General features: G+C 41.1%; 1 protein-coding gene across 4 annotated transcripts in view; it reads left to right on the forward strand.

Annotated features, from left to right (window-relative positions):
* DENND1A (DENN domain containing 1A) overlaps window positions 1-25,685 on the forward strand; it is a 4,751,104-nt gene that overhangs the window by 1,844,878 nt on the left and 2,880,541 nt on the right. The window lies entirely within an intron of this gene.

Genomic DNA, 25,685 nt, shown 5'->3' on the forward strand with positions numbered 1-25,685 from the left:
ACGAATTCCTTGCATTCAATGCTATCTCTTTATACAGTGTTACATTACCAACAGCTGTTACTTGATTAATACTTTTATTAACGCAAATCTTATAATGACGATAAGAGCAGTTAATGCAGAAATTATAGTACCCCATCATAGACACACAGTCATTATTACTTATTTATTTTTAACTGTTTTTATGCTTCCTTAAGCAAGTTGTCAGCCTTGCAGTTACACACAAGCATTTATTTTAAAATTTTGTCAAGTTAACCTTGCTTTGCAAGGCAAAACCTTGTATTGGAAACAAGCGTATTTCTTTTGCATTACATAATTTCATTATTGCTTTGGGAAAAGAATATTTACAGGAAAATGTGATGATCTGTAGTTAATAGCCTTTCTTCATTGTTAATAACAGTTACTTGTTTGACAGTTTAAAATTCATCTGCTCTGTTATATCTGTGATAGCTCCATAAGTTGCATTTGCTATCAACTTTGTAACTTTCCATATTGCCTTAGTGGCACCATACTAGTGAAAACATTCAGCTCCTGAAATAACACCATTTCCTATGAGCAGCTGTTTTAAAAATGTTCCCTGTATTTTTTTTTTGTCATGAACCTCCCTCTTTTTCTGGTGATTTTTTTTTTATCATGTCCTCTGGTAATGTATGAGTAATTCTCATTATTGGAACTGCATACTCTATGTAACAGAATTTCTTTTCTTTCATCTCTTCCTTAAAAGAAGTATTATGTGTTAACTCCCATGCTGTTTTTATTTTATAGTCAAGCTTTTTCCCATGACCAAAGTTGGTGTTTTTAAACATAAAACCTGTATGTGTAACCTCTACAGGGACTGCATGTAATGGCATTTTCCCTCTGGAAGGAATGTGGCTAAAAACCCAACAATTTGACTTGTCACGTGCCTTTGCAAACAAATTTTGCATGTCCAAAAATATATTGAAATCTGGTATTTGATTATGTCCCTGTTGTCATGATCTATTATATCCAAGTATTTCTTCCCATTTTTTCTTTGCAACTGTTTTATTTGCGTAGATTGCCTTGTTCTGTTTATAGATTGCTGCTATAGAAACATTAAACGTTTTAAGACTGTTAACAGACTGTTACCGTACTGATACTGTTTGATTGGTATTAACTTACACTGAATTTTATGAACCAACACAGTGTGCTGGTTCTGCTTGGATTTTTATTAGCTGAAAAATGCTATTTGTCTAAGTTTTTATGTATTTTTTTAATGACTCTGTACTTTACTACCTGTATGTATTGCTGCGTATTATTACCCGGAAGGCAGTTACACCAGTCTGACTAATGATCTTTTTGCTGTACTGGTTTGTTAATAAGACTGTTTGCTGTTATATTTTATGGAAGACATTGTTTTGAAAATATGACATTACAGTCACTGTTTTTTACCAGTATTGATCCTGTTTGCTGTATGTATAAGCTGCCTTTGGAGGCATACTGTATTTTTAATGTGGATGGGGGGGGTTGACCCTCTCTTGTTACTATAAAACCTTTTGTTATTTAGGATTTGTCATAGGTACTGCCTTAAATGTTATTGCATTTTCAGACGTAGATGTGAACTTACATACCCAACATTTAATTGCATTGTTTAGTTTTGCATATACCATTTGCACTACTGTAAATGTATTTACTGTATTTGTATTAACTTTACACTGTATCTGTATTAACTTTAGCTTTATGTCTGTATGGCTGTAGGTTATTTGTGTGTTTATTCTGAATCTGTTTTGGCTTATTAAACCAGTAAAGTATACTAACATTGTCTTCCATTGCTTTAAAAGACCCCTTTACTTTGCTGCCAACTGATAATCTGTATTTTGTTAATTTATTGCTTTAATGCCTATTGCCTACCATGATCTGGGTTTTCTGTGTATTCCATAGGGTATACTTTATTTTTTACGTATCCCTCTGTGTTTGTTCCTGTGGCTGATTGTCCCTTAATGTATTTTCCTTACCTTGATTTTTTTCCCTATTTTGGGGCTTTGAAGAAGCATTGTTTGTAATATGGACAATTCTTTTTAATGTGGTCTATTTTCTTACAAGTAAAACATATTACCTGTTTTTCTGAACTTTGTTGTGTATCTGTCTGTAATCCTGGTGGAGCAGAAACTGCTCGTGTTCCCCCTGTGTTTGTTTTATATCAGACCATGTATTACATCCCCTTCCTTTCACAACGTAGTCTACAAGCTGTTTTTGTACATTTGCAAAACTGCATACTTTTTCATCAGACCATGTATTACATCCCCTTCCTTTCACCATGTAGCCTACAAGCTGTTTTTGTACATTTGCTATGTGCATCTGCAATACTGCATACTTTTTTAAAACTGTCTAGCACTCTGGCTGATTCTCTGAGTCTGTATCTGTCTTGTCAGGCAGAAACTGATTTTAACTGTCTGACGGAATTGCTTTAACATAACATTTTGCCTGACCAAAACATTATTTTGTTTTTTTTCTGTCATGCTATTTAGACTGTCTGTAAAACAGTTACGTGAGTCTAGACACTCACCTGTTTTAGCTGCTTGCTTTGCTTTGCCATTTGCCAAAGCATTTACTGTAGCCTTTCCTGTATATTTTTTGTGTGCTTTGATTTTGACAATACTAAACCTTCCCTGTAAATCATTTTGGGAATCAATGCCTATAACCCCCGTAGTACTGGAGCATGTTGTAGGGGTTTGCCAACACTGTCGATGAATCCCCTTCTGACCCAAACTGGCATGTGTAAATGCAAAAAAAAATTTAAATAAAGCATTATTTGAAGTAGGCCAACATATTGAAACAATTTTTTTTTTGTCTTGCCCCTGAGGCAGAGTTTGTAATAAACAAGACTATTGAGATATATCAGCAGGAGAAATAACTGTCATTTGTACTGAAGCCTGCCCAATGTAAACCTTGCTGGGCTTCTTCTGTCTTGCCATATTAACCTCTGTAGTTTGTGCTCTTAGTAAATGTTGTTGTGCTCTATCTGATTGTTACGTTAAACTAGAAATGTCATTATGTAAAGTCTGAATGCTATGCTGAGTCTGTTTCTCTAAATGGCATTATTGTCCCTTGCTTACTTTACTGTCTCTAAGGAAATTTTGAAAAGCTGTGAAAACCTTTTTTTTTAAAGGGTACTATTGATAGCACACTGTACTATGTTAGAACTTTCTTGTTTTTGTGCATTTGCAATATTTACTATAAATAACATTTTTATGTAGTCTTTTACATTACTGACAATAATTACATACACTTGTACTGTATGAGATTTAGGTGACTGCAGAAGGTACATTTAGCTGTTGTACATGTGAAGAACTAACAACCCTAGAATCAAACAGATTGTTTATCAGAATAGGATATATCTTATGATATGGCTTACATACTAGACTCCTGTGACAAGATAGACAAAAGTTAGGAAAGTTATTTCTACATAAAAAGCAGTATTTATGAATTGCTGTACATTTTGTGTGTGGATGATAGGCATTTATACATTTACAAACACAACTGTTATCTAATGTCTGAACATCAAACATTTCAGATTTACATTCTGACACAGAAGGTTTAAACCATGTAAATTTATATATACAATATGTGGGCACTGTAAAGTTAACTGTCTGTACTTGCATCCATGTTATAACTGTGAATAAAGTGCCGTAATATATGCAGAAGACAAGCAGGTGATCAGGCTGAAGTCAATCTGGAAAAGGACTGTGTTTCTCTACAGATGAATTGTAGGTGGTCTGACGCAGGACAGCTTCCATGGTGGTGCTCTGTGTCCACCAACAAAGTACTGGAACTGTTTCTCTGTTAAAGCACTGGAACTGTCAGTCTGTTGAACTAACGTAGTAAGTAGTAGGGATCCCTCAGTAGTAATAACTGCTGGTAACAGATATAAGGTCACAGCCACTGGCCAAGGCTCGCCACTGAAGAAAATGTCCAAAAGTGACCAGACAAACTCCGTACTACTGTATCTGTTATTCTTTATTTGTCTCAGAACAAATTCTTGTCAAACAGTTATTTCTATCAGAGCTATTACAAATCTATTATAACACAACTAGACAGATGAATAGACTAATGCACACTTAGTCAAAGACGTCACTACCAAGTGAAACATACTGTCCAGTTTATATACTCTTTTCAACCAATGTTATTTTTAATGTCCTTGTGACTTGTTCTTCTGGTTTCTGTCTGTCATGAAAAAGTCCATGGTTATTTCATGCCCCTTTTTGGTCCTCACTGTATCTGAAGACTTCACAAAAGTCTCTCCACGTCGTTTTTGCGTCACTTGACCTGTCTGCATTTTATTTATTTATTTCTGCATCTGAAAGCCAAGAAAGCCAACTTATTTTTTTTCTATAACAGGATGCCTATTACAGTAATGCCCACAGCTATATGTTATTAATATCTAAGCTGAACATGTACAAGAAATAACTGTTCTTGCAAAGCAAGCCATATTATTTTGAAAACTGCTGTTTGGCCTTACATATTTCCTTTCACTGTACACACAGTATATTGGGGAAAAACATTTTAATTTACACAATATCTATCAAAATACTGGCAAGCAACATATCAAAAGCGCTGACAGAGGGAGGAGGGAGAGAGAAAGAAAACTATTTATTTTATTTATTCCTTTTGGTGACCAATATAGACTAACTGGACCATTGGCCCCTTTTCAGCAAAGTCCTAAGGAAAAAAAACTCCACAAGAAATGTTAACTAATGAGAGAAAAGTATTGCTTATCCAAGTAGCATGTGCATTGACTTTCAAAGTATACAAATTAAGAGTTAGAAAAAGAAGTAGAGACACCAAAAGAAATTAATACTGTATTTGCATTATTTGCACTAGGTGGTAGAGTAATGATAAAAAATACAAAAGTTTTGGGTGTTGCTAAGGTGAGGAAGTCAGGAAAAAGTAGAAGATTCATTGTTAGATTGTTATAATAAAGGTGAGTTTTATGAAATTTGTGATTTTTAGGTGAGAAAGTCAGAAATTGTAATGGGTAAAAGAGTTTGTGGAGTGAGAGATTAGTGTAATATATGAAATTGAAAGGTTGGAGAGGAGGAGAAAAACGGGAGGGAGGGTTAGATCAGAGATTTAACGTCGACAGGTGGTAGATTGGAGGATTTAGGTTGAAAAAATGGAAGTACTAAATACTGTATTAGAATGAAAAGGGAATTGGAAGTATAGGGATTGCAAATACCAGAGAAATATATGTACAGTTCTGTTCTACCTCATGCATGACCTCCAAATACACAGTAAACAAAAACAAGCCAGTACTGAGGTTATAAATCTGTTTACTGAGCAGCACAAGTGACAAAAAGAAAAAAACAAGCCGGTTTTACGTGGCTTAGTGAGCCTTATCAGTGCATTAAAACAAAATGTCTTCGTAATCCTTATATAACATCCGATCTGATGTTGTCTTTCAGGGTTCACTCATCCAACTCTGATCTGATAGTGACCATCTACTAAATACTTCAACCCGTCAGGCTTCACCTTCTCTACTACTAGAACTATATCAGATCTACTTTGCTGCCATTCTGGACAACAGTTTGTTCATGTGCTGTGTGGAGTATATACATTTTTGCCTTGTTTTTTTGCTACTGTTAACTAATTTTTCCTTTACCCAAGTTTTCTTTTTGTGTGAGTTAGGCAGGTGAGATAGTTTGTGTGTGTGTGTGTGTGTGTGTGTGTGTGTGTGTGTGTGTGTGTGTGTGTGTGTGTGTGTGTGTGTGTGTGTTTGTTTGTTTGTATTGGGTATAGATTTTATGGGTTGTTGATTAGGTTGTTTTTTTTCCCATCTTGTGTGTAAAACTGCTGCTGTTTTCTTGTGGTATTTTTTTGTCTTAAGATTAGTTTTGGTAAGTGTAGTTCAGGTTAAAATGGATATAAAGGGTTCAAAAAGTGTGCTGTGTGTGGGCACAAGCTCCCATCTCAGGACTCCCCGTGGGGCTGCTCATTTTGAGTCCTCTTGTTCTATATGTGAGGGTTTTGGCACTAGTACCAGTAATGAGAAGGAGGACTGAATTGATGTTGAATGGTATCCTTCATTCAGCCTCCTCTAGTAAAGTATCTTGCAGAAAGTAGAACAAAACAGAACCTGTGATTCTCTGTGTTAGAACTGCAGTATTTAAGTAAAAGCATGTGATTAGTGCACCTGTTTGTTACAAGGAACAACCAAGATATACCACAAGTTTTTCAAGTTCAAGAAAAGTTACCTATAAATGTAATAAATGTACCAATTGTCAGTATACAGACACCAACAAGGTTATTAAACATCCTTGTATTTAACATAGATTTCTTCATACAAGTTTACGGGAACTGTGACTTCAAGAATGTTTTATACATGGCTAGATGCACACAATAACTAGCATTTTATGTAGGCATGACCAACAGGAAGGTTAAGGAAAGGATTGATAACCATATTTCTGATATTAACAGACAAGTATATACTAACACCTTATACAAGCTTATTTTAAACACAGACAATTCACATTTTTAATTTTGTGCACTGTATATAAACCAATAATACATGGAGGAAGTTTAAAACACTTAACTGAGATACAAGAAATGAAATGAATCTTGCGCTTCAGTGCATATACTGCACCTGTTCTTAATGAATCTTTCACTTTAAGACCAATGCTTCTTGATCTACAACTACAGATGCACTAATCTCATGCTTTTACTTAAATGCTGCAGTTTCTAACACAGCTGATCACTAGCTTGATTTTTGCCTTAAGGCAAAAGTTTTTACTACCAACGCAAATTTTGGATACTGCTGAAGACTTATTTTTAAATTTTTGTACTTAACATTTGGATTTTGCAGAAGATTGATTTTAACATTTTATTATTAATGCTGCTTTTAACTTTAGCCGTTTATTCTACTTTCTGAATTATTCCTGTTTTGTTTGTTAAACTAGATTCATTGTTCAGCAACCACTTTTTATTTAACTTGACCCCAATGTATCTAAGCGGGACTGTAAGTGGTCTGCTCCCTCATCTTCTGTTACTGTTTCTGGTCTGCAGGATCCGAAGATTCCAAAACCCTTGGCTTCCCCTTGGCCTCTAGTCTGCTGTTGGTTCTGATAGCTCGGAGTCAATAACCTTTAGGTCAGTATATTGCAGCCAGTGTCCTTTGGTTTCATTGCCCTGGAGCTGATCTCCAGCTCCCTCACCTTAGAGCCTGTCTCCTTCTGCAGCGGTTACAGGCAAGGCTCCATCCCTGGCCAATAGTGTGCCCAGCCCTTTCCTGACAAGAGGGGCTCCTTTGAGGTGGACCATTTCCCTTCTACTGCACAGGAGTTTTTGCCAGAGTTCTCCCCATCTCCACCTCTGATCTAAGCTTCCTCTGTCTGGATCCCTAAGCTGGAGCCATTGCCAAGTTGTCGATCTTCCAAGTCTTCCTTGGTGGCCTCATCATTTCAGTTATTTTGGTCTATTTGGAGCTTGAAGACATCAGAAATAGAGAAGCGAATGTCCTTTCTACAGGTGCAGATGGAATTAGACCTCATCCCATCGACTCTGGCTCCTCATCCTGGAGCTATGGCTCCTTTACTCTGGTTTTCTTCCTTGGGCCCTATGGATCTGAGGTCTTCAGAGGCAGTTGTCATCCATTCCTTAGGATCAGATCCAACAGCCTGACAGATATCGATTCCAATCCCTAGCTTGGTTTCTTCAACTCTGACAGTGTTGGAGCTCAGCAGACCTTGGGGCTGACAAGTTGAGGCAGGGGCTGTGGGTTGGATTCGACAATTTCTGTTTCAGGGTTGTCTCTCCCATTCAGGGCCTCTGCTCTTGATAGCTTGGCCCCAGTCTCAGTGGTGGAGCACAGAGGAGTGGCCCCAGATTGCAGTCTATCTTTGGGGTGTTCAGACCCTAGGTCTGCCGACTACAGTCAGCCTGCTTCTGCCTCTGCTTTTGATGCTATAGAAAGGACGTACAGCCATCTAGCTAGTGAGAGTTGTCAAGTACATCATGAGTCCTTCTCTGTTCACCCCACTTCCGTACTTGTGACAACTACTCAGCTTGCTCTGGGACAGAATGCCTCTGGTGGCTTCCAATCTGCCCTCCCTGTAGGGCCCTCAGCCTTTTCCATTTCTCCTCAGTCTCTCTAGGGCAGGAAGTTTCAGGTAAGAGGCAGTGCCAGAGGAAGCGTATGGACTCACTTGAAGAGCACCTCATTGAGGATGCTGATCTCAAGGAAAGAGAGGGGTCCCGCAAATCTCCCCATAAGCATGCCTTTTTTAGTGATCTTTCGGAGCTCCTTCACCAGCATGGGAGTTGGACTGCAGAAGCACATTTTCCGGAGGAGTTGGTGTTTTTTGAAGGCCTTCAGAGTGGGCCCATCAATGACCTGGGTGCACCCCCTCTTGATGTACTTATTGACCTGGTGTCTCTGAGGGAGTGGAAGGAACCTGATATGGTAAGAAAGATCCCCACAAAGCCTGACAATATTTTCACCCCTTCTAATGATAATCAACACTGGAGTAAGAGTCCTGCCATGGATGCAATAGGGTGGCAGTAGCCACAAAATAAGGACATTTTGGAGGAGAGTTCCTGGGTCTATCCTCCAAATAGCGAGTCTTGGGTATTGGACCACTTAGGAAAGTGCAACTATTCCACAGCAACTTTAGTGCTGAGGGCGTTAAACTATCTAGCTTAGTTGACCAGTCGTTGATGGGATATTGTGTTGAAAGTGTCAAAACTGATTAAGACACAGCAGACTCTGAGCTCCCAGAGGATCCCGGAGACTAAGCTGTCCACTCTGCAATCTATAGCTAACATGTCCATGAATCTACTTTCCAACGCAGATGGTGAGACATCCTGAGCAGCTGGCACTGGCATTGCTATGTGTCTCCATGTTTGAATGAGGTTGTGCAGCTTTGCGGACTGCTTTAAGACATCTTCTGTCAGCATCCCATTCATTGACTTGTCTCTTTTTGGACATATTTTTAAAGGCACTGTAACCATGACTGAGCAAGACAGAAATATGCTGTCTACCATTAGAGTTCATTTTGATGCCCATTAACAGACCTTGTTTCACAACTGGAATAGAAGAAAATGTATTTTTCAGTAATTCACAACAGTCCTTTCAAGAAGCAACTTCTGAAGGTTGCTCATGCTGGGGGGATAACCACAATGGATGCCACCTTTGCAGCAGTGTCCCTACAACCAGGGCTAGCACAGAGGTTTCTCTGGGAGACCCTTTCAGTGATTGACAGGTTGCCTAACTATTTTGCTGTGGAGATAGTCGGGTGTCAGCTGGCTCTACACCCTTAAGCTTGGATGGCCATCACCTCAGGCACATGGCTGTTGAGGGATCAAAAGGCTATTCAGTTCCATTTTTACATGTTCCAAATATAAATCTCAAATGGCTTCCAGATCTACCACCCCATCAGAGAAAAGCGGCAGCCATCGAAATTCAAAAGCTGCTAGCAAATTAAGTCATCCAAGAGGTTCCACCAGACCAGCAAGGCTCAGGGGTCTTCTCTAGGTTCTTTGTGGTTCTAAAGAAAAACAAGGACCTCAGGCCAGTCTTGAATTTGAGTAAGCTGAATCACTATAGGCAGCAGACCAAGTTCTAAATGGTCATGGTGCAGTCCATTATGGCTCTGTTGAAGGGCAACTACATGTGCTTCATTGATCTCAAGGAACCTTACCATCATAAAAAGATTGTGAGACAGTCCAGGATATTTTTTCTCTCCAGCTGGGGGCTGATCTTTCCCAGTTCAGAGTGCTGCCACTGCCCCTGGGTGTTTACCAAGTGTATGGCAGTCGTAGCAGCCTAGCTCAGGTTGCAGAGGTTCCAGGTGCTTTCTTACCGGACAATTGGTCCCTAACTGCCCCCATGAGAGAATCCCTAATCAAGGCGAGGGACACTGTTCCAGCTGTCCATTTCTTTAGGGATCATGGTCAAGTATCAAAAGTCCAGTCTCCATCCCATTTAGATCTTAGAGTGTATAGGTTGCCATTTGGACACTGCCATCCAGATTGTAAAATTTCCAGTGTCCAGAGTATCACATCTTTGGAGTTTGACAGGTTCCTTGCTGTCTTGCAGAAAGCTTCTGGCTTATCTTCTTCTCAGGCTCTTAATTTGCATGGCAGCTGTCATCTGTTTAGTTCCCTTGGCCAGGTATCACATGAGGGCACTACAGTGGACTCTGGTGGTACAGTGGTTGCACTTAACTAATCCAGTGGACTTTCTTATTCTTCTTACCAATGTTTGCCAAGATCAGATGAAGTGGTGGTTGGAGTTTCCCTTGATGTCCACTGGGAGACTGTTCTTCCCTCTCCTCAGGCCATGGTCATGATGGACGCCTCTCTCCTAGGGTGAGTGGAGGTTCATTTTGAAGGGAGGACTATTCAGGAGACCTGGTCTACTACCAAGGCCAATCTGCACGTCATGTTTTGCAGATGCGAGTGGTCCTCCTTGCTTTACAAGCTTTTCAGGATGTTGTCACCAAGGCTGTGATTTTTGTCCAGACAGATGTAAACAAACGGGGGGAACCCATTCTTACCCCCTTTGTCGGGAAACCATGAGCATATGGCAGTCGGTGATTATATCTCAGCAGTTTCTGACTGCAGCACACATCCTGAGGAAATCTGACTTCTTGGACAACCATCTAAGCAGGAACATTCTCCTTCCTCATGAGTGCTCCCTGAATCCGAGGGTCACTGCTCAGATTTTTTGATTCTGGGGCACCTGATATTGCAGTCTGTTCTTGTCCCTGTCCAACACCAAGTGCAGCAGCTATTATACCTTAGTTCCCCCTCAAGGGCAGTTACCCAGGGATGCTGTTCTACATGCTTGGCCCCCGGGTCTTCTGTATGCATATCCTCTGACCCCATTAATAATAACATTTCTTCAGAAAGCAGCCCATTGCAGAGTAACTGTAATCCTCATTGCCCCTTTCTGGCCTCACCAGGTGTGATCCCCCTTTCTTTTTCCTCTTCTGGAGTATTCTCCCTGTGTCCTGGATCCCATTCCAAATTTGATTTCTCATCCATCAGGCCTGGATCCATCCAACTTTCATATGCTCATGTTAACCACATGGTATCTCTAGTTCCCTTCCATCCATCCATACACGACCCCTTTTTCCCATTTTTACATATGGGGTCGGAGTGGCAACTAGAGCCAAGGTTCACATCGCCAGGTGGCTAGCTCTACCTCTGTTGTTGTTCCGTATCACACACACCTATGGCCAATTTAGATTATCCAAGCCACTTACTGCATGTCTTTGGAATGTTGGAAGAAGCCATAGCACCCAGAGGAAGCCCACACAGATACAGGGAGGATATGCAGACTCTGCACAGAAGGCACCCCAGCTGAGAATTGAACTAGAGTACTCCTGCTGTGAAGTAACAATACTATCTGCTGCACTGCTGTGCTGTCCTTCTCCACTTTCTGATTTCTCCAATTCCCTTGATGGTCAGGAATCCCAAGTTGCCTGACATAGTTCTTACATATCTTAGCTTCTTTCCAGAAGTTGTCTACTCGTAAGTTGTATGCTAGTAAGTGGAAGTTTTTCACCTTGTGGGCTAACTTGCAAGGCTTGGATCCTTTTTCAGCTACCTTGAAAGCCATCCTGTACTTTCTCGTGGATTTATATAACTTGGGGTCCAGTTATACTACTACTATTAAAGTGCAATTGGCAGTTGTATGCAGTTTTCACATTGGTAGGGATAATGTGTCAGTGACTGTCCTCCAAATTTCAAAGGCTTTTCTCAAGGGAACCTTTTTGCTTCACCCACCTGTCTGAGACCCTGTTCTGATTTGGGATTTGCCTTTTGTGCTCCAGGTGCTGGCAGCTCCTCTTCTGAGCCTTCTGCTACTGTTAACTTGCAGGTTTTTCTTGAAAAACTCTCTACTTGGCGGCCATTACTTCTATCAAATGTGTGTCAGAGCTGCAGGCCCTGTCTTCAGTCCCTCCATGTTTGGTCTTCCATAGGGGCAGTGTATCCCTCAGAGCAGATCCTGCTTTTCTGCCTGAGGTGCCGGTAGAGCATAATTTGAAGCAGTCCATTCATCTGCCTGTGATTTTTCCTGATTTCTCCAACAAGGGCAAATGTCTACTACATTGCCTTAATGTCCATAGGCAATTGAACTTTTACTTGGTCAGAACAAAGTCCTTTAGAAAATCTAAGCAGTTATTTGTTTCCTTTTCTAATACTCCACTGGGTGCACCTGTATGTAAGGCATTATTTTTAAATGACTGTTAATTGTATTTCTTTTGGGTGCAGTTTAGAAAGAAAACCTTTTTTGTCACAACCCCAAAGGTTATTCTACCAGAGCTATGGCTACTTCTATATTTTTCTTCTTCAAAGCTGCTTTGGATGACATCTATGCAGCTGCTGCTTGGGTGGGTCATCACACATTCATATCCCACTACAAATTGGATATCCAGTTGAGGTCTAGAGCTTCATTTGGTTCCACCGTATTGCACAATATCCTTTCAGACCACCAGCCTAGGGTGTTAAGTGGATGGAACTCTGTCCCACAGGTTGAACCCAGAACAAAAAGACAACATTGGATACAAAAGTTATGTACTCACCATAATAATAAGTCCATGTTGTCTGTTTCCATATGGTTCAACCACCCTCTCCTGCCCCCATCTTTGTAGCTTCTTTCTTCTTGAGATGAAGGGGGATTGCTTCCCCTCCTTTCTTGAGGTCCTTAGTCTCTTGTTTCATTTTTCAAGGGCTAGATCCTTATTTGTAGATAGAGTGAGGGGGCAAACTCTATCTGAGGTAGTTCTGGTGGAGTAGGGTGTTGTAGGTAGTGGAGGCAGAGTCTGGCTGGCAGAAGCCTTTGAAAGATGGTAGATATTGGATCTGACAACACACAGACTGAACCAGATGGAAACACAATATGGATCCATCATTATGGTGAGCTTTCATTTCAATCACATGATGTTTCATTCAACACACCATTAAAGAAGCTGTCTGTCAACCATGTCAATTTAGGTAATAATGGTACAGTTTTCAGTTTTTAAATGTAAGGGAGTAGGTAGACCAACTGATATTAGTGCTCTTAAAGATAGTTTTCCATATGGGCACTGTAAATTATTCACTTGCGTGGACAAGATAGATCATTTCACATCAAAAAATACAGCTAAATATTAAAGATATTTATCATTCTCCTAGATGTAGCACTACAAAAGTTATATGGCACAAATACATATATGGTGCCTTTTATTTAGTGCAGATCAGGTGCACGTTTTTACAAAGAATCCTTCTGAATGCTATTAGATGTAACCGTGAGGAAAATGCACTGTTTAACCATATTAAATTGCATCATAAATCAAAATTTTAGGTGACAAAGAAAATAAATGGATTCTTTTTTTAAGGGAATTATTTATGCCAAGCCTCAGTGAATTGTTTTAAACTGATAGTTTTACAGATGTCATACCATAGACAAGTCTAATATTAAAGTAATAATTGACATTTATAAAATGTTTTTTTCTATATTGTGTCTCTACTCATTTTTATTTTCTTTTTGTTCCACATATTTATTTTATATGTCAGGTGACTAATCATATGATTACACATGTTATATAAGGATGTTAGGACATTTTGTTTTATCACATTGATGAGGCTCCCTTAGTCAAGTAAAATCAGTGTGTTTCCTTTTTTTCATTTGTGCTGCTGAATATTGATTTCTAGCATCGGTGCAAGTTTTGAGTATATGGACTGGCTGGATAAAGTAATACGGTAAACATGGATGAATATATGTTTAGTGCAGAATGGAAAAAGGGTGGTTTTGGATAGGTAAAGGAATAGTATTCCAATAGATTAGTGAAATGAAGATGTAAGGGAAGAGGGATGCACAATGAGATATGTGAGCAGGGTTTATGTATCAGTGCTGTGATGCCCGTGCACTGGCCCAGCAATCAAGGAGCCTCAATCCTCACCACTAACACCAGTGAGGGGCATCACATGTTAATTGTTTGGCAGTGGTAGGATGTCCACACCACATATTAATTGGCTGTCAAATACTAATTGGCTTATAATGGTGTGGGTGGTGTGAATTCCTTTAGCTTGTTTACAGTAATCACTGGAAGTGTTTTGTACTCTAAATCAGCCACGCAGTAAATACTCAAGAGTTCAGATCACATTTGTTTTATTTCTATTGTTAGCTTAGTTAGTCAGGGAGTTCAGGCAGCATGTCAGCAGAGGAGTATGGAAAGATGACAAGGAGCCAGCTGGCTAAGATGTGCCAGGTTAGGGGACTGGTGCATGGAAACCTGACTAAGGCAGACATGATTGCAGCTTTGGTCACAGCTGCATCAGAAAACAGCAACCAGGAGGATGATCAGACTGGCAGTGGTGATGTACCACACTCCGAGAATGGACAGCTCAACCTTTCTGCAGAGGACTTAAAAATCCATCTGGAGCTAAAGAGACTTGAGTTGGAGGCTAGGCATTTGGAAATCAAAGCAGCTGAGAGACTGAGGAGTCTAGAGAGTGAGGAGAATGAGAAACTGCTACGCCTTGAAGCAGAGGAAAGGAGATGCAGAGGCAGCATGAGAAGGCAATGCTGACTCTTCACCAGAGTAATGGAAGTAATGGGGAAGGGAGTAACTGGACCCCAGATGCACAAAAGGTCAGTACATTTCTTCCGCAGTTTAAAGAGGGGGATAATTTTAATAATTTCATTCATATGTTTGAGAGGGTATGTAAACAGTGTGATGTTGACCAAAGGCTCTGGGTATGGTTTCTTATCCCCTTACTCCATGGTAAACCTTGTAACTGTGTTGTCTAAAATGTCTGATGTTGATCGTTTTAATTAAACTGCTATGAATTGCATGTTAGAATGTTTTAAGCTAACACCTGAAACTTATTGGAAAAAGTTTTGTGAGCATAGACACAAGGCAGATGAAAGTGCATGTGAATATGTTGCTGAACTGAGCACTTATTTTCATAGGTGGGTGAGTGGATGTCAGGTCACCACTTTTGAAGAGCTGGCAGACCTTTTGGTGAGGGAACAAGCCCTTAGCACTTTGCCTGAGGACATGAGGATCTGGTTAGCTGATAGACAATGTGCTACTTCAAATGAGTTGGGGAAGAAGAGAGACCTGTACCTAGCAAGCAGGGCATCCCTGCACAGGAAAGGGCCCCTCAGTACTGCTCATGGGTCAAAAGGAACCCATGGTGGGCAGCACAGACTGCCCCAACAGAATCTGCCAGTAGAAGGGGAATCCACTAGTCCAGGTACATGTCCGGGACCTAGGGTTAAAAGTTTTGAATGCAACCAGTGGGGCCATGTGGATAGCTAATAAATGGGGAAGACAAAATGCCAATAGTATGTTGTCTTGAGACAACCAGGGTACTGAACTACCATCCTGCAGATGTCCTGATAGGGAAGGATTTGGATGAAGCAGTACCATGTGTTTATGCAGATACGCACAGTCAGGCTAGGAGACAAGCATGTGGGTCTGGTAGCCTGGGAAAGGCCCAGACTGCATACTTGTAGCCAGGACTGGTGAGGTGGTTACTTCAGGGAAGGAGCTACTCTGTAGCAGTGAGACTGAATGTGAGCCACAGCTGCTTGTGGGTACTGATGTTCCCTTGGACAGAGTGACTGCAAAGGTAGAGGTGAGTAGTAGTACCCAGACTAACAGTGAGGCACCACTATCAGAGGATGCCAGACTTTCTGTGGAAGGGGAGCTGGGAAGGGTTACAAAGAGAGAGAGGTGAGACAGGCTGAGCTCTCAGACCCAACATTGCAAGGCTTGAGGCAGGTAGCTAGGGAGGCATCTGATTTTCAAGGGAAGGGGGAATCTCTGTACTGGGACAAAGGGTTACTGTATAAAGAGTGGGCCCCTGAGGGAGGGCTAGAAGGTGAGAGGGTACAGCAGTTGGTAGTGCCTAGAGCCTACCGTATGGTGCTTCTAGCCATAGCCCATGATATTCCCTTTGCAGGTCATATGGGCATAAAACGTACAAAGAGATGTATTGTGCAGAACTTCTATTGGCCTGGAATTTCCAGAGTTGTAACAGGGTACTGCAGACCTGTGAGCAGTGCCAAAACGTAGGCAAGGTAGGAGACAAGGTGAGAGCTCATTTGATGCCTTTGCGTGTGATTGAGGAGCCATTTCAAAGGGTATAAATATTGTGGGGCCTCTGAGTACCCCATGTTCCACAGGAAAAAAGTATATCTTAGTGGTAGTAGACTGTGCTACAAGATACCCTGAGGCAGTGGCTCTGTCCTCCATTGATGCGGAAAAGGTGGCAACTGCTTTGTTAAAGATTTCAAGCAGGGTAGGCTTCCCAAAAGAAATACTGACTGACTGAGATGCCAATTTCATGTCAGACCTGCTTGCTTGTCTGTGGAAGTACTGTGGGGTGAAACACATCAAGACTTACCCCCTACCATCCCCAGACTAATGGTTTTGTTGAGTGGTTAAACTCTAGAATCAAGGCCATGCTATGGGCATTTGCAGACCAGTTTAAGAGGGAGTGGGACAAATATTTGCCCCATCTGTTTGCTTACAGAGAGGTTCCCCAGGAATCCACAGGTTTTTCACCCTTTGAGTTGCTGTATGGGTATAGGATGAGGGGACCTCTAGATTTAATTTGAGATGAGTGGGAATGTGAGTGTGAACCTCACAAGGAGTCTATTGTAGCATATGTCCTAAACCTCAGGACAAGGCTCAGGGAACTCATGGGCTTGGCCCAAGAGACCCTGGCAGAAGCCCAACAACAGAAAAAGATGTGGTATGATAGGAATGCTCGAGTAAGAGCGTATGCTGTGGGGTAGCAGGTAATGGTTCTCATTTCTGTAAGACACAACAAGCGGTAAGCAGCTTGGGAGGGACCCTACACGGTGGTAAGAAAGGTAAGTGACGTTAACTACATGGTGGAACTACTAGGCAAGGAGGCAGGAGCACAAATTGTACCTTGTTAACATGATGAAACCTTACCATGATAGGGAGGCCCTTGTGCTGAGCATTTGCACTAGATTGCAGGAGGAGTCTGATTGAGATCTGGTGACTGATCTCCTCAGTGAGGCTTGGACTGACACCTCAGTGGAAGGGGTAGCAATGTCCCAGCAGCTATCTCCTACTCAGGTTCGCGAAATCCAAGCAGTGTTACAAGAGGTTGGGGACATATTCACTGGGAAACCAGGTTGCACCCACCTGGTGCAGCACCAGGTGGATACAGGATCCCAAAGGCCTATTAGGCAGGCCCCTTGTAGGGTGCCTGAGAGAGTCAAACAGACTCTGAGGGAGGAGATAACAGGAGATGTTGGAACTAGGGGTAATTCGAGTCCAACAGCCCCTGGGCCTCTACAGTGGTGCTGGTGCCAAAGAAGGATGTCTGCAACAGGTTCTGTGAGGACTACAGGAAATTAAATAGTCGTGCAGAGTCAGATGCTTACCCCATGCCTAGGACAGACGAGGCCCTAGAGCAGCTGGGTGGGGCTAAGTATCTTACAGCTACTGATCTTATGAGGGGTTACTGGCAGGTGCCCTTGACTCCCAGTGCTAGAGAGAAATCAGCCTTTGTGATGACTTTTGGCTTGTATGAGTTAGCAATGATGACCTTTGGGATGTAAAATGCCCCAGTGACTTTCTAGAGGATGGTAAATCATATCCTAGCAGGAGGGTTTGCCCTTGCTTACCTAGATGATATTGCTATCTACAGCCATTCCTGGCAAGAGCACCTTCAACATGTCAGGGAGGTGCTAGGAAGACTATAGAGGGCAGGAATGACCATTAAGCCGAGCAAATGTCAGGTGGGTATGGCAGAGGTCTCCTACCTGGGACATAGAGTGGAGAGTGGTAGTATCAGGCCAGAACCTGCCAAACTGGAAGCCATTCAGGCATGACCTGCACCTGTTATCAAAAAGCAGGTGAGGGAATTCTGAGGGACAGCAGGGTACTACAGAAAGTTCATCCCCAGTTATAGTACCATAGTTGCTCTCCTCTCAGACCTGACAAGGAAAATCAGACCAGATAAGGTAGCGTGGACCCCAGCATGTGAGCAAGCATTAAAGAAGCTTTGAGAGGACCCCCCTGTGTTAGCCATTCCAGATTACAGCAAAGAATTTGTTGTGCAGGTGGATGCTTTGTACCGTGGCGTGAAGGCTGTACTTAGCCAGATTTCTTCAAAGGGAGAAGAGCACCCAGTGGTTTATCTCAGTTGTAGGCTCCAACCCAGGGATGAATGCTATGCAGCTGTAGAAAATGAATGTTTAGCCATAGTGTGGGCACTGCAGAAACTTCAGCCTTATCTGTATGGAAGAAAATTAACTGTAGTTACAGGCCACAATCCCCTAACATGGTTACACAGAGCCAGCCAGCAAAATGCCAAGTTGCTAAGATGGAGCCTAGGGTTGCAAGCATGTGATATGTCATTGCAGCACTGCACTGGGGTTACCAATGCCAATGCAGATGGGCTGTCAAGATGGAATGGGGTAAGATGTACTCAGACCTAACCCTCTCAAGCAACGTTTCTCAAGGGTCACTTGAAAAACTAGCTTGAGTTCTCCAGTGGGGAGATGTGTGAAGATAGGTGAAGCCTGCCAGCCTAGCCAGATAGAATTTTGTAGATAATTTTGTCATTTGTAAACATTAATGTAACCCAGAGGCTTGTTCTCTTTAATGTGAAAAGACTGCATTGGATATTGAACTGCAAAAATGTAACAACAGTGCACTATGTTGAAAGAAAGCTAAGTCAAGCATTTTCTGACTGTCTTTGATGTCAAAATTTGGAGCCGATACGTCTGGATGAGGGAATTCTGGCTACTGTTTTAAGACCAGAGTTAATGGCTAGAAATTGCATGTACAAATGTCCTTTATTGCTCTGTTTTCTGACCAGGTGTAAATAATGTAAATATAGTTTCTGTTAGCCTGGGAACACCAGAGAAGTGTGAAGAATGATGTCATGTGAAGCAGCTCCGTGTTCTCAATTTAAAGAGAGAGAATGAGAGAGCTCAGAGCATTTGTCTTGAGAACATCCAACATCACCAGGACTGTCATGTTTTAGATGTAAGTAGGATTTTAGAACTATGTTTTCTCTTAGAAATAGCTAGGAATTAGGAAGATTAGACTAGCTTGTTTTTCTGTGATGTCAGAACTTTTGCTACTGTATTATTTTAAGTATTTCTCTGTGCTCTCTGAACTCTTGACTAGCACTGTGTAGTAAGAAGTATTGTCTTGTGTTTTTATTATTTATTATTAAATATTTTTAAACCTTTCAACTGTGGCTGAAGAGATAATTTAAGCTCTAAGAGTACATTGCATGTATATAGGGATACTGTACCAAGTCACTCCGTATAAGCTTTGCTGTTCAGTCACACTTACCATTTGGATAATAATATTGCACAGTAATAACTGGACACCCTTTTAAGGGCCTTTAAGTAGCTGATAAACATTAGTGGGTGGTGGCAAGTGGTACTACATATAGTCTGGGTAAAAGGGGCACAGCTGAGATTGGCAAGAGTATGGGCTGTACACACAGCAGGCTAGGGAGGAGAACAAATTAGGTGACTTTGAGATGTGTCTATGGAGTAAGAAAATGATTTATTCTATGTAGCATACCACGTTTGTCTATTTTAGTGACAGTACAGTTGATGTGATGACCAATTGTTAAGTGTCTCTCTACAGTAACACTTAAGAGCTTGATTTGATCTACCTCTTCAAGAGTGTTGCTTTTGCTGGAGATGGTGTTTCTGGGTAATTGTTTTGTGAAAGAGCTTTTAATGGTTAACATCATGGCCTAAGTTAAAAGAAAAAGGAGGTTATTGGTAGTTAAGTGGTGCAGGAGTACCTTGTGGATGCATTTTTCTAATGCAGTAAACTCCCTCTTATCCAGCCTCCTCTTTAACCGGCCATCAAATTTCTACCATAGCCCTAGCAAAAGACAACAGAGAAGAACAACACTTCTGCCTCCTCCTGGCTAAATAATGACAGACATTTGCATTTTAGACTTCATATTCATTAAAAGAATGCATACTAGCAAATCCTGTTATTCTAACTGATTTATAATCTGTAATGCTGTTTTATATGCATTTTCCGACTAACCAGCCATTCGTTTATCCAACCTAAGGTCCGGTCCCAGCGAGACCAGATAAGAGGGATTCTACTGTATTTTGGAAAGTGGTGGTGGTGGTGGTGGTGGGGGGGGGTCGAATGGCATTGGAGTCTGTGGTTAGAAATAGAACAGTGTTGACCAACTTTGTGAATAGGGGTGATATATGAATTATTTCCATAGTAAAAGGACATAATCCTGTGTAATGGCTTTGTTGAAGAGGATGGCTAGAGGACACCCTATAGAGTTAGCAGTTTTACTGACATATTTGTAGGGTAGCTGGTCAGGGCTAGTGTGTTTGGAGATTTCTTTAGGACTTTAAGAAGCTGATATTTGCATGCTTCAGTAAACTTTTTTCTTTTCATTGTTTTTTATCTCCTTGCTTCATCAGTTGCTTCTTTGGGAAACAACTAAGGAGCTGGAAAACATTTTACTTTTTGTGCAGTGGGAGCTATGAAGTTTAGAACATTTAGAAATGTAGTGTTAAAAATGACATATCTAGGGGATGAGTTTTTATAGGATTCCAATTACATTGTTTTAGTTGCTTAAATGTGTGACAGAGAAATGTTTTGTTTTCTTGGACCAAATGTATGGTGTATGTTTTTCTTTCGTGTTTTACTGGTGACCAAATGAGCATCCGCGGTGGTGCAGTGGTAGCGTTGTTGCCTCACAGCAAGAGGTTTCTCCCGTTCGATTCTCAGCTGGAGTGCGGGGAATGCCTTTTGTGTGGAGTCTGCATGTCCTCCCCGTGGTTGGGTGGGCGTTCGAAAGACATGCATAAATGGGCGTGCCTTTGTTGAAGGTTGAACGTCGAGCTGGCACCTCGGCGTTCGTGAAAATCTACTGCCAATCAATAGCGGACCGGAGTTCCGCTGTGGTGACCCCTAACCAGGAAAAGCCGAAAGACAACAACTGGTGACCAAATGACATATGTAGAGTTATGGTCACTGATATGGGTCAGGGGAAACTCCTGATGTGAGAGGTATAGGTGGTGCTGGATGTTACTGCCCAGTCATGTGGCTGTGGTTTGTTTGAGAATGTTAACCATTGCAAGTTCAGAGATTAGTTGTGTGAGGACGTAGAGATTTATAGGAGGAGAGAGATTCTTACTAGATAAGAATTTGAGAGGGAAATGGTTTACTGTAATATCAGTGTTAGAATTTTAAGAGCAGAGAACAAGAAATAAAGAATATAAAATTAAAAGTCCAGGACCTTTCTGAAAATAGAAAGACTGATGAAATATTGATGAATTGATCCGAATGTGATAAGGATGTTGAGGGCTACAAAACCATTACCTAATATAATTCTGCCAAACTGAAATCTAAGCCAATGCACAGAAGGTTAATTACAGATTATAGGGAAGCAAAACAGTTACTATATAAAACTAACTGGAGTGAGGTGTTCAGTGGAAAACTGCAGATGGAATGTGGAAAGTTTTGAAAGAGAAATTGTTTGAGTGCAAAAAGTCAAAAAATATTTAAAATCAGGATCTAGGCACGCAACATCAGGGGGGTATATTTCCATAAGAACAAGATACCTGATTAAGGTGAGAGACAAAAAATGTAAGAAATGGAAGAGAGGTCGAACTACAACTTTGAAAACTGAAATAAACAAGCTGGACAAACGGATTAAGCTTAGTGTTAGACAAACTCAAGAATATTTTGAAGAAAATTTATATAAAGATATTGAGCATAATAGGAAACCTTTTTGTAGATGCATAAGATGTGGAAGGAGTGAAGATATACAAATTGATAAAATGTGTGCAGATTCTAAAATGTATTCTCAGACACAACAGATTATAGATATATTTACAACATTTTATGCAAAACAGTTTGGCTCCACAAAAGGGGGGTGGTAAGTTGTCCTAGTGACATCCAGGTAACCCCAGATACTGGAATCAAATTAGATTATATTGAAAAAGGACTGTGCAAACTAGATCCAAACAAAGTGCAGGGAGGAGACAGAATAAGTAACAATGACGTGAGGACACGTCATCAAGAACTTACACTATCATTATATATTTTATTCACTAGGTCATATAAATATGGGGAGATTCCTCAAGATTGGAGACATGCACTTATTAAACCTGTCTATAAGAGAAAGGGGGGAGTAGGACAAACCCAGAATCATATAGACCCTTAAGTCTATTTTCATGTTGTGGAAAAATAATGGAGACGGTAATACTGGATAAGTTATTGTCAGAACTGGATAGATTGGGACTTGAAACCATATATCAGCATGCATATGTTGAAAATAGATCTATTACTACCTGTAACATGATGTTCTATAACAATATAATAACAGCTATGAATGAAAAATTGTGCTGTGATGTGATTTATATAGATTTAACTTCAGCATTTGACAGGGTCATACACAAAACACTGATCAATACATAAGTGCAACTAGGTATTGATGTACTTTTGATAAGATGGATAGCTGCATGGCTTACAAATAGGACATGGCAAGTATCACACACCAACTGGACAGGTGAAATCCTTGGTTACAGTCAAGGTGTCCCACAAGGCTCTGTCCTAGGCCCTTACTTGTTTAGATTGTATCTTTCAGACCTTACTTTTTCATTTGAGGTGTTCTACAGTCTATATGCTAATGACCTGAAATTGGGTAAACTGATTGCAAGTGTTACAGATAAGGCATGTCTGCAAAATAATTTGACTAAATTGACCATTTGGGCACGGGAGAATAATATGTTGATAAATACATCAAAAACTAAGCATATGAGATTTGGGAGACATAAACTGAAAGGTGAATATTTAAAACAGCACACAGTGATTGAAACTGTAGACTCATTTAAGGACTTGAATATATGGGTAGATTCAGCTATGAATTTTTCTAATCATATTAACCAGTTGGCTAATGATAGTTATAGAACTATAGGTTGTATAAAAAGATTTATAAAGTCTAGGAAATCAAACATAATGAAGTCATTGTTTGTTAGTTAGTTACATTAGACCCAAACTTGAGTATGGAATAACACTATGGAAACCCTATTGGAAAACAAGCATGAATAAACTGGAAAGAGTACAGCGGAAATATACCAAGGGCATCCATGGATGTGAAAATCTAAGCTGTTATGAAAGACTAAAATATCTGAACTTGTACAGTGTCTCTTACAGATATTTAAGAGGAGATCTTATTCAGATATATAGGGCATTTAGGGACAACTAACCCTGTGAATGTTTGGGGTTATCAAAATGTACTTGAGAATCATCACATAACCTATGTAGAAGATTCTATAGAAGTGAGAAGTGTTCTAATTGGTTCTCTGATAGAGTAACTGATGCTTGGAACAGACTACCAAATTACATTAAAGCAAGTACTAGTTTAGATATTTTTAAGAACAGCCTGGACATTTATTATGGGAACAAGTGTTTTGGTATATTGGCAAGCTAGAAGGGCATTAATGCCCATGCTTGAAACATTTGTATGTATGTATTACCTGAAAAAGAAGTTATGTCCTTACCATAACGTTCCATGTGGAGTGTTCATCTCGCCTTGGTTATTACACATGGGTTCGGAGCCGATCCTCGGCTCCGTGCCGGCCGACTGCAAGCTCTGCATCGAGAAGAAGCTCGAGGACATCTAATACCCACAATCCCCCTCTGCCTTTACTTCAGATCTAGTTTGCAAGCAAACCAGACATAAGCACGCACACATGCCAACTATATACATAAAATACATATATACAAACATACCCAGTGTATGATAGTAAAGGTAATACTGCAACAGCAGAAGGAGAATACTCCAGACCAGGCACCAAATCGAACGTTCTTCCTAAGGGTGGGAAGGGTGGGAGTGTAATAACCAAGGCGAGATGAACACTCCACATGGAACGTTATGGTAAGGACATAACTTCTTTATGTGAGAGTGTTCAATCTCGCCTTTGTTCTTACACATGGGTAGCGTCCCTAGCTCCATGATCCTGAGGAACTCAAGGGAGAACGTTCTTGAGCACAGTGGAACCAAAGGTTGCCCTTTCCCTAGAAACCCTGTCCACTTTGTAATGAGATATAAAAGTATGTGGTTTAGCCCAAGTAGCAGCCGCACAAATAGTGTCTAAAGGTAAACGAGCTGCGTGAGCCAAAGATGTAGAAATTGATCTGGTAGAATGCCCTCTGGGTTTTGCTGATAATGTTTGATCAGAATCTTCATAAACATAAATGATACAGTCAGTTAGCCACTTTGAAAGAGTTCGTTTCGTAACTGCAAGACCCTTTCTGCTGTCAGCAAAAGCTACAAATAGTTGATCAGATTTCCTGTGATCTTTTGTTCTATCCAAATAAAATCTGAGTTGTCTATGGACGTCTAGTTTGTGCAACATATACTCTAATTTATTAGAGTGATTTTTAAAGAAGGTGGGTAATTCGATGGACTGATTAATATTACTAGTAGAACAAACTTTGGACATGATAGTTAGAAATGGCAGCTAACTGTACTCTTAAGGTAGCCGGGGAAGCTCCTTCCTGAAATAATTCAGTTAAAAATTCTAAAACCTTATTCAACGGAGCTGTAACAGGGTCCAACTGATGTGACTCCGCCCAGAAGACAAAACGTTTCCATTTACTGGTGTAAGTCTTAGTAGTGGAAACTTTATGAGAAGCTACCAAAATATCTTGAACCGCCGATGAAAGGGGAATTGACCTGGCTAGAAAGGGAAGCGGAGCAGCCAAGCTGCTAGATGGAGAGATTCCAGGGATGGGTGAGGAACTCCTGACGAGTGAGTCAGTAGATCTGGCTCTGGGTCCAGCATCCAAGGTCCGCGAATGCGTGATGCAATAGAAAGGGGAACCAAATTTGACGAGGCCAGAACGGAGCAATGAGAATTATAGTCCTCTGAAGGTTGTTTGCTTTCTGTAGAAACTTTGCAATCAGGGGAAATGGAGGAAAAGCATATAGGAGACCCGGGGGCCAATCGTGGACCAGCGCCCCTGGGGACTTCCCTGGAGGGTAATAGGGCAAAGTAGCTCCTGCATTTGGCGTTCATTGGAGACGCAAACAGATCGCAGGTAGGCTGGCCCCATTTGCGAAAAATCCTTCCCGCAACTGACTGTTTGAGGGACCACTCGTGAGGCAATAGTATTGCCCTGCTCAGCCTGTCGGCTATGACGTTGGATGACCCGGGATGTGCGTTGCGATCAGAAAGCGACCGTGGACTCTGCCCATTGCCAAATTCTCATGCCCGCTCTGCATAGTTGGTAAGACCTGGTTCCCCCTTGCTTGTTTATGTACCAGACTACGGACATGTTGTCCGTCTGAACTGCAATGGTCCCTGGAGGAAGAAGGGGAGCAAAGTGTTGCAACGCCAAAACACTGCCCTCAACTCCAGAACATTGATGTGCAGATTGTACTCCAGATTGGTCCATTCGCCTTGGACTGTCTGTCCCTGAAAGATGCCCCCCCACCCTATCAGGGAAGCGTCCGTGGTTATCGTCGCTGACGGTGTGGGTAGCACAAATGGTCTTCCGCCGGATAGGTTGCAAGTCTGTAACCACCACATTAGGTGTGATTTGCATGTTTTCGTTATCAATATTTCGTGAGTCAGTGGAAGTTGTTGGAATGACCATTGTGCAAATAGAAGCCATTGTAGCACTCTCATGTGCAGTCTTCCCAATGGTATTGCAATGAGAGAAGCTGCCATGAGACCC

This window comes from Protopterus annectens, chromosome 16.part0 (assembly GCF_019279795.1).
Source record: "Protopterus annectens isolate FY-2018-M chromosome 16.part0, PAN1.0, whole genome shotgun sequence".
NCBI lineage: Eukaryota > Metazoa > Chordata > Ceratodontiformes > Protopteridae > Protopterus > Protopterus annectens.